The 12889-nt window shown below is 40.9% G+C and overlaps 1 pseudogene; it reads right to left on the reverse strand.

The window, feature by feature from the left end:
• Positions 1–660: 660 nt before the first annotated feature.
• LOC106567907 (V-type proton ATPase subunit B-like) lies at positions 661–12631 on the reverse strand (annotated as a pseudogene).
• Between the last annotated feature and the right edge of the window lie 258 nt (positions 12632–12889).

Here is a 12889-nt window from a genome sequence, read left to right on the forward strand (position 1 = left end):
TTGGATTGACACTGCAAAAACAGCACTGATCTGTTCAAAACATACCAGCAGCAACAACACACAGGCAACATTCTGGTCGTAACAAAAGACCATTGAAAATGTAAAAAAAAAATCACTGAGTGAAATGTGCTGTTCGGCGTAATCTCATCTGTCATACACATGCATCATCACTGATCTACAGTGCATCTACATATCGTCTTAAATACAAACCACACCATCCCTCTGACTTCTGACACACCATTCACCGACCATTAATTAATCTATCTATCTATCCATCCATCCACCAGCTAGGACCAGGAGGTTTTCCTAACCATGTGATCTGACCAGGGAAAACTCCAGGTCCTAGTACCAGACTACTTGGCTCTGCTGGTCAGAGAAAATCTCTCTGGCTTCGAAACTAACATCTCCATCATGTGCTTATCCTACTTCTCTGGTTCATACAGGCTTAATGGTTAGGGCAAGATGTTGTCTGTGTGTGTGCAGAAACATAGCATAGTGTAGTCTGCCGTAGTGACAGTATCAGTACTAGTCATTACGATATAGACAGTACAGAAATGTCAATGTTAGAACAGAAACACCCATATATAGAGAGAGAGAGAGAGACAAGAGGGAAGGGCTTGAGTGGTGTGTAAGCCACTGTGCCTCTTTATGTTGTCATCATTACTTCAAGCGAGGGTAGAACTCTGCTAGGGTGCTCTGAGGGATTCTCTTCATCATCTCTGTGAGGAAGATTCTCATCAGCTACCAGCTGATGTCCAGCGTCTCAAACACAGTCCTGTTCTCATAGGCTACGAGAACAGAGAGAATTAAATGAGATGTTATAAAAACACACACATAGCCCCACCCCCCTCCCCTATACACCAGTGTACCCTGGGCGATGAAGTTCTTCTGAAACTTCTGTGGGAACTCCAGCTGGAGCAGATCATCATGCGTGAGAGCCTCCTCTCCCACCACAGCCTTCATCGCCTGCACGTCCTTACCTATAGCATAACACGCAAACTATATATACAAACACACGTACACGATTACAGATTTTACTAGTAGAAGTGCTGAACGTTGTTGAGCAGTGTGTGTGTGTGTGTGTGTGTGTGCGTGCGTGCATGTGCGCGTGTAAGCATGTGTGCGGGTGTGTGCGTGTGTGCGTGTGTGCGTGTGTGTGTGTGTGTGTGTGTGTGCCAGCTGGTTGGAGACATCCGAGTGGTCTATGCGTTTCATCCCTTCTCCGATGGCTGACTTCATCAGACAAGAGAGAGACGGCAGAACGTTGATGGGAGGATAGATCTAGAGAGAGGAAATATTTTTCGCCATCATGAACAGCAGATTACTGCACTTTCTCAGTGAACACAATGTCCTGAGCAAAAGTCAAATTGGATTCCTACCAAATTATCGAACATAAGATCACATTTATATCCTACACACCCTAATCTTCTGATTAATATCTAAAAAAGAGCCACCAAATGTTATAATAATTTAAAAACAAGTGACCCCCAATCCAACCATTACCAAGCCCTTAACTGCCAAGAGGTGACCATAGAGAAGAGTCCCCTCAGCCACTGGTCCTGTGGCTCAATTCACTAACCACTACCAACCCAACAAAGCCTAAGGACAGCACTCAGAAAATCTGGCCCAACCAAATTATCACAAAATACAAATTTAAATATATCACCTATTGGAAAGAAATCACAAAAAATCTAAGTAAACTTCAATACTATTTGCCTCTAAACAGACAGTACATGGTGGCAGACTGACCACTGTAACTGATAGAAAAATGAGGAAAGCACTATGTACAGACTCAGTGAACACAACCTAGCCATAGAGAACGGTCATCACAGGCAAACCTAGCTGACCAGAGAGGACAGGCTGTGCTCATTCTGCCCCCAGGAAGAGACATTGACAGAGCTGCATTTTCTGTCAAACTGTGACAGATATTCTGACATAAGAAATACATTCTTTCCCCAAATTATAAAACAATACAAAGAATTAGACAACCTAAATGATGAAGACAAACTTAAATAAAGATCTTTTTTTGTTTTTTTATTTCATATATAAAACATACAATCTATTTGCACTGAATCCACAAAACATCTACATCACATCAGTCATCTAACAGACTGCCATCCAGAGAGACCAACAGAAGCAACCAGGGTCAACACCCTGCTCAAGAGCACGTCGACAGATCTCATACAAAGTAAAAAATGGGGACCCGAACCTGTGACCTATCAGCCACCGGCCCAAGCTCCCAACCCCCAGGCCACCAGCCCTCCAAGATCCCCTCCACAGTTCCTCCAAGAGCTGCTTCTCAACAATCTGAACCCCCACACACACACACACACAGACACACACACACCAACAACCATAAAAATGAACAAAAAAGAAAAAAGAGAACGACAAAGGAAAACAGAAAACAACAATGCAAAAAAAACTAAAGACATCAAGGACAACAAAAATCATAACAGCAAGGCCAACTGTATCTGTTTGAGTGCATGTATGACACTTTTTACATGTGAGTATGTGTGTGTGTCCGTGTATTTGCTCATGTGTGCATTTGAATGAGAGTGTGTGTATATGCATGTGTACAAACACCTGCGTGGCATCAGCCTCGGGAAAACAGGTATTAGCTGTAACAACACTGCTCCTCAGTGTCATTCAAACGTACTTTTTCTTTTGACTTAATTTGACTTTTATCTTTGACCGTCATTCTAACCCCCACCCAGCAACTCCACTCCCACTTGTCTATAATTCCACATCCCAACCCTCAGCTTCCCTCAGCCCATCCCATCTATCTTTCCTGGCCACCCTCTTCGGATTTCTATGCACCATATATCTTTCAACTATGCTGTGATTTTAAACATACAATTTGAATCTATCTAATCGAATAGATTCCACAGATTGCAAGTTGAAGATAAATACTTTTACTAAGAGTTTTAGTATATTAGTAATTGACTGACCCAGTCACTCCAGATCTCCCAACAATACTATTTCTAGGGTCAATTTCATCTTAATGTTATGCATTTTCAGCCATTCCTGAACCTGAGTCCAGAAACAGGCTACCTGAGGGCAATACCAGAACAAATGGTCTAATGGTTCTGTATCCTCACAACAAAACCTGGAGAGCTGCGATGATTGTATGCTCTAAATATTCCACATTTTGTTGATGGCAAGAATTCTGTACAATAATTTTAGCTGAAAAGCACTAAGTATTGAATCTTGAGTCGTTTTGTATATCAACGCATACACCCTATACCATGGAATCGGTACATCAAAAATCTCATCCCAACTAATAAACAATTTAGTGAAAAAACAAAATGCAGTGTTTTAGCAGCCACATTTGTGGCCTCCTGCCACAACCTGAGGAACAGCCAGTGAGAAGTATAGTGTTGTTATTCATATTTGACGATTCTTTATTCTATTCTGAACATCACTTGAGAGAATCGATTTGCCAGACACGTTCAGCTAGTATCCTGTCAATGCCCAGAGGAGCTGTTGAAGGTAACAGTCATACTGCTGTGTGTGTCTCTGTGGTGTTACCTATCTGTTATGCAGCTGTCTGTCCATGTAGATCTGTCCCTCGGTGATGTATCCTGTCAGGTTAGAGATGGGGTGAATGATGTCTGAGAAAGACAGAGAGAGAGAGAGAGAGAGAGAGAGAGAGTGTAAAGTATTGTCCATTGTATAGGGATCTGGGTGATAAACATACCATGTTTGGGTATAGTAAATTAACCCCTCGTTCCATGTGTCTCTCCTCAGGCCGGTGGTGGCTGGTCCACTCCAGGAGTCTGAGGTGCGGGAGGTTCCTCCACCCCCTCTGGACATCGAGGGGGCCCCGGCGTATGCAGTTCGATCCATACTGGATTCGAGGCGTCGTGCAAGGGGCCTTCAGTACCTCGTGGAGTGGGAGGGGTACGGTCCGGAGGAGAGATGCTGGGTGCCGGTAGAAGATGTGTTAGACCCATCGATGCTGCGGGAGTTCCATCATCTCCATCCGGATCGCCCTGCGGGTCGTCCCCGAGGCCGGTGTCGGCGCGCTCTCAAGGGGGGGGGGGTACTGTCACGACTTCCGCCGAAGTCAGTCCATCTCCTTGTTCGGGAGGCGTTCGGTGGTCGACGTCACCAGTCTTCTAGCCATCGCCGATCCACCATTCATTTTCCATTTGTTTGTCTTTGTTTTCTACACACCTGGTTTCATTCCCCAATTACATGTTCATGTATTTAACCCTGTTTCCCCCATGTTGTTGTGTGTGATTGTTTCTATGTTCATTCGGTCCATTATGGCTGGTTTTCAACGGGTGCTGTTTTCACCCGTGCGTAATTGATTACCATTTATTGTTGGTCAAGTGTATTGTTACCTTGTGCCTTTATTTTGAGTAAAGTACGTTGCTCACTCATTCTGCTCTCCTGTACCTGACTTCATGCACCAGCTACACCCACCTTCTGACAGCTTCCAACTCACACTCTCAAACACGTAGATCCCCTGAACACAGCTCACTTTCCAGCCCACTTTCCAGCTCACACTCTCAAACACATAGGTCGCCTAAATGCAGCTCACTCTCCAGATCCCAATCACCTGAATTCTGATCACCTGTTCACACACCTGTATGTCATCATCACACACTATTTAGTTCAGTTCTTTGCACCCCGTTATTGTGAGGCATTGTTTGTTTTGTGACACATGTCTATTCAAAGCTCTGTTTTTCCCTGTAATTGAATCCTCCCGTGTATGATAGTTTTTGCCTGCCTCACTAATGACACCTTTTGCCTATTCCCTGTCTGTACTTTAGCCTATCAGATTTCCTGTTATCAACCCATTGCCTGATCTCCCGGATGACGTAATTAGCCTTTTCCCTGCCTGTACTGTTGCCTTTTTGGACCCCCTGTGTATAACCTTCTGCCTGCCACTGGACCCAGCTACCTGCCTCCTCCTGTGTATGACCTTCTCCCTGCCCCCAGGACCAGCTACCTGCCTCCTCCTGTGGTCCTTTACAATAAACACCTGCTGCACCCTGCGCTTGAAACCAGCTCTCTGTCTCCCATCGTGTTCATTATAATCATCACTTGATTTCCCTGAATTTACAAGCTACTACAAAATCTAAAAGGTACTCGAGGATATTAGAAATTAAACAACACACTTCTTCAAGATCCTATTCTCATTGGAAACACCAAATCGTTAGCCAAATATATTTTTGCAAGAAAAGACTTGGGTCATGGAAGTAGATGGGAATTTTTCAAATATACATTTACATTTACGTCATTTAGCAGACACTCTTAACCAGAGCGACTTACAAATTGGTATAAAGTCAGAGTTATAGCCATTAAATGTGCCAAAGGGCTGATGCACTTAAAGAACCTTAGAGTAAAAGAGTTGATGAGCAAGCTTGACAGTTTTCTAAAGAAAGATTATCTCAAGAAGTCTGTATTTAATTCTTTACAACTAGAATTAGAACAGTTCTACACAGATCTGGGAAAGTGTGCCTTTGTCAGATCAAGAGCAAAATGGATTGAAGAGGGTGAAAGAAACACTAGTTACTTTTTGCACTTGAAAAGAGAAACTACAAAAGAAAATCTATAACTGCACTCAAATGTAATGTGTTATGCAAAGATCCCATTATAATATCAACATTTGTCCATTCCGTAAAGCCTTTGACACAATTGAACATCAATTTCTCTTTAGGTCACTAAAACTCACAAACAACTCACAATTTCAGGAAGATGGATATGAAAGCTACATTTACCACATTCAGAATTATGTCCCTGTAACTGAGGATGATTTCCACTCAGTTTGCCGATTCACCTGTGTCAACTGAAGAGATTAGAGAGGCTCTGAATTCAATGAAAAAAGGGAAATCACCTGGCCCTGATGGCCTGTCAGTTGAATTCTATAGACAGTTTTGGGAGTTACTATCAAGGCACAAGGCGAGACCCAGATGCAAACACAGGAGGCAGATAGTTGGAGTCTTACAATGTTTATTAATCCAAAGGGGTAGTCAAGAGAATGGTCGTGGACAGGTAAAAAAGTCAAAACCAGATCAGAGTCCAGGAGATACAGAGTGGCAGACAGGCTCATGTTCAAGGCAGGCAGAATGGTCAGGCAGGCGGGTACAAAGTCCAGAAAGAGGCAAGTGTCAAAACCGGGAGGACAACAAAAAGGAGAATGCAAAAAGCAGGAGAACGGGAAAAACAATGTTTTTTTATTTTACTAGGCAAGTCAGTTAAGAACAAATTCTTATTTTCAATGACAGCCTAGGAACAGTGGGTTACCTGCCTTGTTCAGGGGCAGAACAACCAATTTGTACCTTGTCAGCTCAGGGATTTGAACTTGCAACCTTTCAGTTACAAGTCCAATGCTCTAACAACTAGGCTACACTGCCACCCCAGTTGACTTGGAAACATACAAGTTGAACTGACACAGAGAGACAGGAAACAGGGATAAATACACTGGGGAAGATCAGCGAAACCTGGAGGGGGTGGAGACAATCACAAGGACAGGTGAAACAGATCAGGGCGTGACAGTTACTAGAATACCCTATTTTTAATATGTTTCAAGATTGCATTGAAAATGGGGAAATGGTCTCCACAATGAAACAGGGCCATATTTCAATGATTCCGAAGCCCGATAAAGACCCTTCTCTCAATGTTGATTACAAATTGATTGCTCTGGTTTATGCCAAAAGATTAAAGAAAGGAATAGATACAATTGTAAATGAGACTCAAACAGGATTTATGAAGTGCCGTCACATAAACTCTAACATTCGTTTAGTCTTGGACCTTCTAGATTATTCAGATGCAATTGACTCAGATGCGGTTGTCTTATTTTCGGACTTCTGTAAAGCCTTTGACACAATTGAACATGAATTTCTCTTTAGGCCACTTTAGGCCACTACATTTTATCAAAGTCATTTGCATGTTTTACAAAGATATAAATAGTTCTGTGTTACTAAATCTTAATACATCCAAAAGATTCAGTATAAACAGAAGTGTATGACAGGGATGCCCAATTTCGACATTTTTATTAATTTTGGTTGTGGAACTTCTATCTCTAGATATTCTGAATAATGCATACCTGCATGGCTTAACCATTTTTAACAAATAAATCAACATTTCCCAAACTGGCTTTTGATACTACTCTTTTTTAAGAGACAAAGACCAGGTCGCCCTTAATGCTATCACTGCATTCTCTATTGCATCTGGATTAAAACTGAACGTTTCTAAATGTGAAATCTTATGTTTATATGAATCTGATGATAAATAAATAGAAGATATTCCTGTAAAGGACTGTGTTAAATATTTAGGAATACATCTGTCAAACCACTTAGTTAGATAACATGAATTTCTCTCTAGAAAACCCAAACTATTTTCAATAATTGGCAACAAAGGGAACTATCTATACTTGGAAGAGTACTTCTGTCCAAGGCAGAGGGACTGTCTCGCTTTGTGTACCCCTCATTATCTTTATTTGTAAATCCCTCTACTTGTAAAAAGATCAACAAGACCTTTCTTGACCTAATCTGGAAAATAAGTCTCACAAACTAAAAAAGTCAGTCTTCTCTAATAAAAGAGCTGACGGAGGTCTGGAAGTATTGGATTTTGTTGACATAAATAACACTTTCACAATTAACTGGTTGAAAAGATGTTTGATCAATACTGAATCAATATGGTATTTCATTCCAAATAATGTGTTTAACAAGTTGGGAGGTCTTCGTTTTTTACTGAAATGTAATTATATTCCTGAAACATTACCTGCTAAATTGGCAAGGTTTCACCAACAAGCTTTAATGGCCAGGAAAACATGTCTCCTGCACATTTTTTCCCCACTTAAAGCGATTTTGTGGAATAATTCAGACAAAACTGTAAGGAATAAGTTATTGTTCTACCTCAGCTAGCATGAGAGGAATATTGATTTTGTTTTTGATGTTTTTGACAACAGGGGTAATATTCTTACATATGAACAATTTATAACATTGAATGAGTTCCCAATACCTTTCAGAGAGTTTATTTCTGTGATCTAAGCCATTCCCAGTGGTCTAACTAAACTAATGAAAACTCATCTTAGCTTTGGTAATGATCACAAAGCTTATCCAGAACTCAGTTTGGAAGGCGTGGGCTTACTTGAGAAAGACAAATTCTCCATTCGCGGAACCAACTGATGCCTAGAGGAACATTTTTCTGGAACATGCTTATTCCTGACATTATCTGTAAAAAAAAGCTTGGTTAAGGCCTTACAAATATTGTATACCAAACAAATTTAAGGAAGTGCACTTTAAAATTCTACATAAGATATATTCATTGTCCAAATTTGTGGCTATTCATTATATCTGTGTTTTCTGTGGAAAAAGGTGAGAATCTGACTCACTTGTTCTTTGACTGTAAATTTGTGTCAGAATTTTGGAAAAACCTTGCAGAATACTTATTTACCATTATGAACACTACCCATGTTTATGACATGGAGGATATAATATGTTACTATTGCAATGATAACAAGACCATTGAAATGATTGTCAATTTTTTTATTCTTCTTGCCAAATACTTTATACACAAACAAAAATTCCAGAATTCTATAGCAAAATCACACATATTTTTGATATAATTTAATTATCTTGTTAAAACATTATCCCTAGTGAATAACAACAAGAATAACATCTTCCTGAATCATTATGAGATTTTTTCAGAGTGAATACAATTGCACTAGAATTGTTTATTATTATAATGTTTTATTATTTTATTGATATTTATTGTATGTTTTAGTATTTTTTTGTTAATACCTGTCACAACGTCGACTGAAGGTGGCGCCTCTCCTCGTTCGGGCGGCGCTCAGCGGTCGTCGGCCTACTAGCTGCCACCGATCCTCTTCATTTTCTTTTGGTTAGGTCTGGTTTATGTGTGCACCTGTATTGCGTTAGATCGTTTGTGGGGGGTAATTTAGTCTCTCTATTTAGGTTTGGGTATTGTGCGTGATTGTTTTTTGTCTGGTTTGGTTAGGTTGGGGTTAAGGCATTTTCCTCTGCCTTTTGTGTATGTAAGGCTGCGTGTTTTGGGCTCTTTCTGTGTTTGTATTTTTGCCCTGCCTTCATGTTGTTGGCAGTTTTTGGACTATTGCCTATTAAACGTGTGTTCACGGACCTTGGTCTCCTGCGCCTGACTTCACCCCTCCTGCTGCTTTGAGTCTCCTGACAAAACCTGTGTTTTGTTAGACATGTTTGATGTAGCATTGTAAGTTGTTGATTTTTGTATTATGAATAAAAAATAAGATATTTTAAATCTTGTAGGCCGAGGAACTTGTATTCAAAACTTGAATATTCCCGAGCATCCGCCATTCAACAATATTAGTTCCTACTTTTTGGTATTACTGCGCTCTCGTATTTTTATTTATTTTTTAATATAACCTTTTTAACTAGGCAAGTCAGTTAAGAACAAATTATCATTTACAATGACTACCTACTAAAAGGCCTCCTGCGGGGACGCGGGCTGGGATTAAATAGGCAGAATAACTAGCAAAATTAGCAATTGTGAGAAAATAAACACAAGGACGTCGGTCGCCAGTGCAGTGACTTCAACTTCATCAGCTGTTTAGCTTACTGTTATTGTAGCTAGTTTGCTGATACAGTTAGCAAGCTAGCTCTACCTTTACTGACATGAAATTTTTTTTGCTTTGTGTGTTTAAATTACCCTGACGTTATAGACATGCAATCAGCCCCACAATTAAGAGGGACTGTTTTCAGAAATCAGTCCGAAGTTCCTCCGCAATTACATAGGTTACTTTGGGTTAGTTACAGATTGTATGCCAGATAATGTGATATAATGCCAAATATTTTTGGTGTCCATTACAGGAAGCCCTATACAAAACGCAGCCATATTTTTTTCAACTAACCAGTTCCTTGCGATACTTTTTTTCACTGAATCAAGAATAAAGAAGTATCTTAGAAATGTCAATTTCCTGTTGCAGGTGGTTCTATAAAAATCATGGAAAATTCAGAAAGATATTAAATCCATGTTTTGTATCGAGTGAGATTCATCTGTGTAGATCTTTGTTTTGGTCGCATTGTGTAATGTGGCACAATACATTATGAAGGTAGGCAGAAACTGCTTCTCCAATAGAAATCCCTGATCACGCTTGTAGGCGATGTCATGGTGACATTGGCTAGCTAAGCTCATGCACAGAAACACATAATTGGGTCTAATGGTCATCACACACCGCACTGCACATGTGCAGGCCGTAAAATCAAAAGCACTCCTTCAATGTAAAGTTATTTTTTGACGAAAATGAAAACGTATCAGTTTGTCACTTTCCCGAGGTTGGATTAATAACATGTTCAACTACTTAAGACATTGCCTCAAATCTAGGTTGTGTCTTTATTTTTCAAGAAAATTAACAACTATAGAAGAATTTTTCACTCTTCTCATAGACTTCTCAAACACCTAACCCCGGCCTATGCTTGGTTTGCTTCACAAGTGTTCCCGGAAGTCTCACGATGTTGCGCCTCTGGGTTTAGAAAATCTGTGGATGCGGTGTCATGTACTTCACAAGAGGCCGCATCACATAGAAACAAATAGTTCCTGCAAAGATGCTGGGAAATGATATATGTGAGGTAGCTAAGATGGCGAGGAACTTCCTTGCGTGGTACAAAACATGGATTTAATACACTACATGACCAAAAGTATGTGGACACCTGCTCATTGAACATCTCATTCCAAAATCATGGGTATTAATATGGAGTTGGTCCTCCCTTTGCTGTCTCCACTCTTCTGGGAAGGCGTTCCACTAGATGTTGGAACATTTCTGCGGGGACTTGCTTCCATTTTGCCACAAGAGCATTAGTGAGGTCAGGCACTGATGTTGGGATCGATTAGGCCTGGCTCGCAGTCGGCGTTCCAATTCATCCCAAAGGTGTTCGATGGGGTTAAGGTCAGGGCTCTGTGCAAACCAGACAAGTTATTCCACACCGATCTCCAAAAAACTTTTCTGAATGTACCTCGCTTTGTGCACAGGGTTTCATTCTGAAACAGGAAAGGGTCTTTCCCAAACTGTTCCCACAAAGTTGGAAGCACAGAATTGTCTAGAATGCCATTGTGTGCTGTAGCGTTAAGATTTCCCTTCACTGGATCTAAGGGGCCTAGCCTGAACCATGAAAAACAGCCCGCCCCAGACCATTATTCCTCCTTCACCATACTTTACAGTTGGCACTATGCATTGGGGCAGGTAGCGTTCGCTGGAAACTGCCAAACCCAGATTATTCCATTGGACTGCCAGATGGTGAAGTGTGATTCATCACTCCAAATAACGCATTTCCACTGCTCCAGAGCTTTACACCACCCCAGCCGAGACTTGGTATTGCGCAGGGTGATCTTAGGCTTGTGTGAGGCTACTCGGCCATGGAAACCCATTTCATTAAGTTCTAGACAAACAGTTCTTGTACTGACATTGCTTTCAGAACCCGCGGTCCCGTTCTGTGAGCTTGTGTGGCCTACCACTTTGTGGTTGCTTCTAGATGTTTCCACTTCACAATAACAGGACTTGCAGTTGACCGGGCAGCTCTAGCAGGGCAGAAATTTGACAAACTGACTTGTTGACGGTCCTATGACGGTGCCACGTTGAAAGTCATTGTGCTCTTCAATACGACCATTCTACTGCCAATATTTGTCTATAGAGATTGCATGGCTGTGTACTCGATTTTATACACCTGTCAACAACGAGTGTGGCTGAAATAGCCAAATATACACATTTGAAGGGTTGTCCACATACTTTCGCAGGTTTTTGTAGAATCACAGGCAACTGGAAACTGACATTTCTAAGATACTTTTTTTACCGACTCGAATATAAAGAAAGTATCGCCAAGAACAGGTTAGCTGAAAAATCTATGGTAGCGGTTTGTATGGGGCTTTCCTGTAACGCCAAGTAATGGATACCAAACATCTTTGATTATATCACATTATCTGACATACAATCTGTAGCTAACTTTGGGTCAGCTGAGCAGAGCAGCTGACTCGGGACGGGAGGCTACTGTAATGACTCGTGGCAGAACCGCTGCTCCATGAAAACTCAAAATAATGTTAGCATTAGTACTACTACAGTAGCTTGCTAGCTATCTTTTGTTGAAAGCATTCAACATTTTGTGTGCAGCACTAAGTAGATAGCTAGCTGGTTGGTTTGTAGCATTGTTTCAGTGACTGGCTCAGCTAGCAGTCTGATGTTGGACAAATTTACACTAGCTTTAGTTCCCATTGTCAAATGTGAGAAATTGTGTTTTTTGAAGAACAAAAATCCTTAGTTAGATGTAAAATGGGCCGAAGAAAATCACAATTATTGACAGATGTATTATTTTAGCTTATAGTGATTCAGACTGTTATGAGGCAGAAATGGTATTCAGCAGACGATGTCAACAAGGTAATATTTTGGAATTTTAGATAGCACATTGTAGCCAAACTACTTTTGATCTATCCTATTACTCTTTGTGAGATACGAGACAGATCAGTGTAGGCAGAATCCACGTGCTATCTGATGTAAGACAATGGGGATCTGGGTGATAGACATACCATCATTGGGCATAGTTAGTATAGGGATTTGGGTGATAAACATACCATCATTAGGCATAGTGGGTATAGGGATCTGGGTGATAGAGCCATTGCATTTTAAAAACATTCCAATAATAATCTGTCAATTTAAGCTACAGATATCTGTCTTTTTACATCGGATGCGTCTCAATACACCACCGATGTAGCACTTCCACATCTGCAGTGAAAGGATCGTCTTTAGCGACCAAAAGCTACAATTATTATGATCACTCTATGGAAAGATGAGCCTCTCACAAACACGATGGTGTTCTCAGTTATCCTCTACGACCCCCACACGCTTCTTGGGACTAGTCTGAAGTCGGTACAGCCGATCTGCCAACTTTTT

Source organism: Salmo salar, chromosome 01 (assembly GCF_965601325.2).
Source record: "Salmo salar chromosome 01, fSalSal1, whole genome shotgun sequence".
In the NCBI taxonomy this organism is placed as follows: Eukaryota; Metazoa; Chordata; class Actinopteri; order Salmoniformes; family Salmonidae; genus Salmo; species Salmo salar.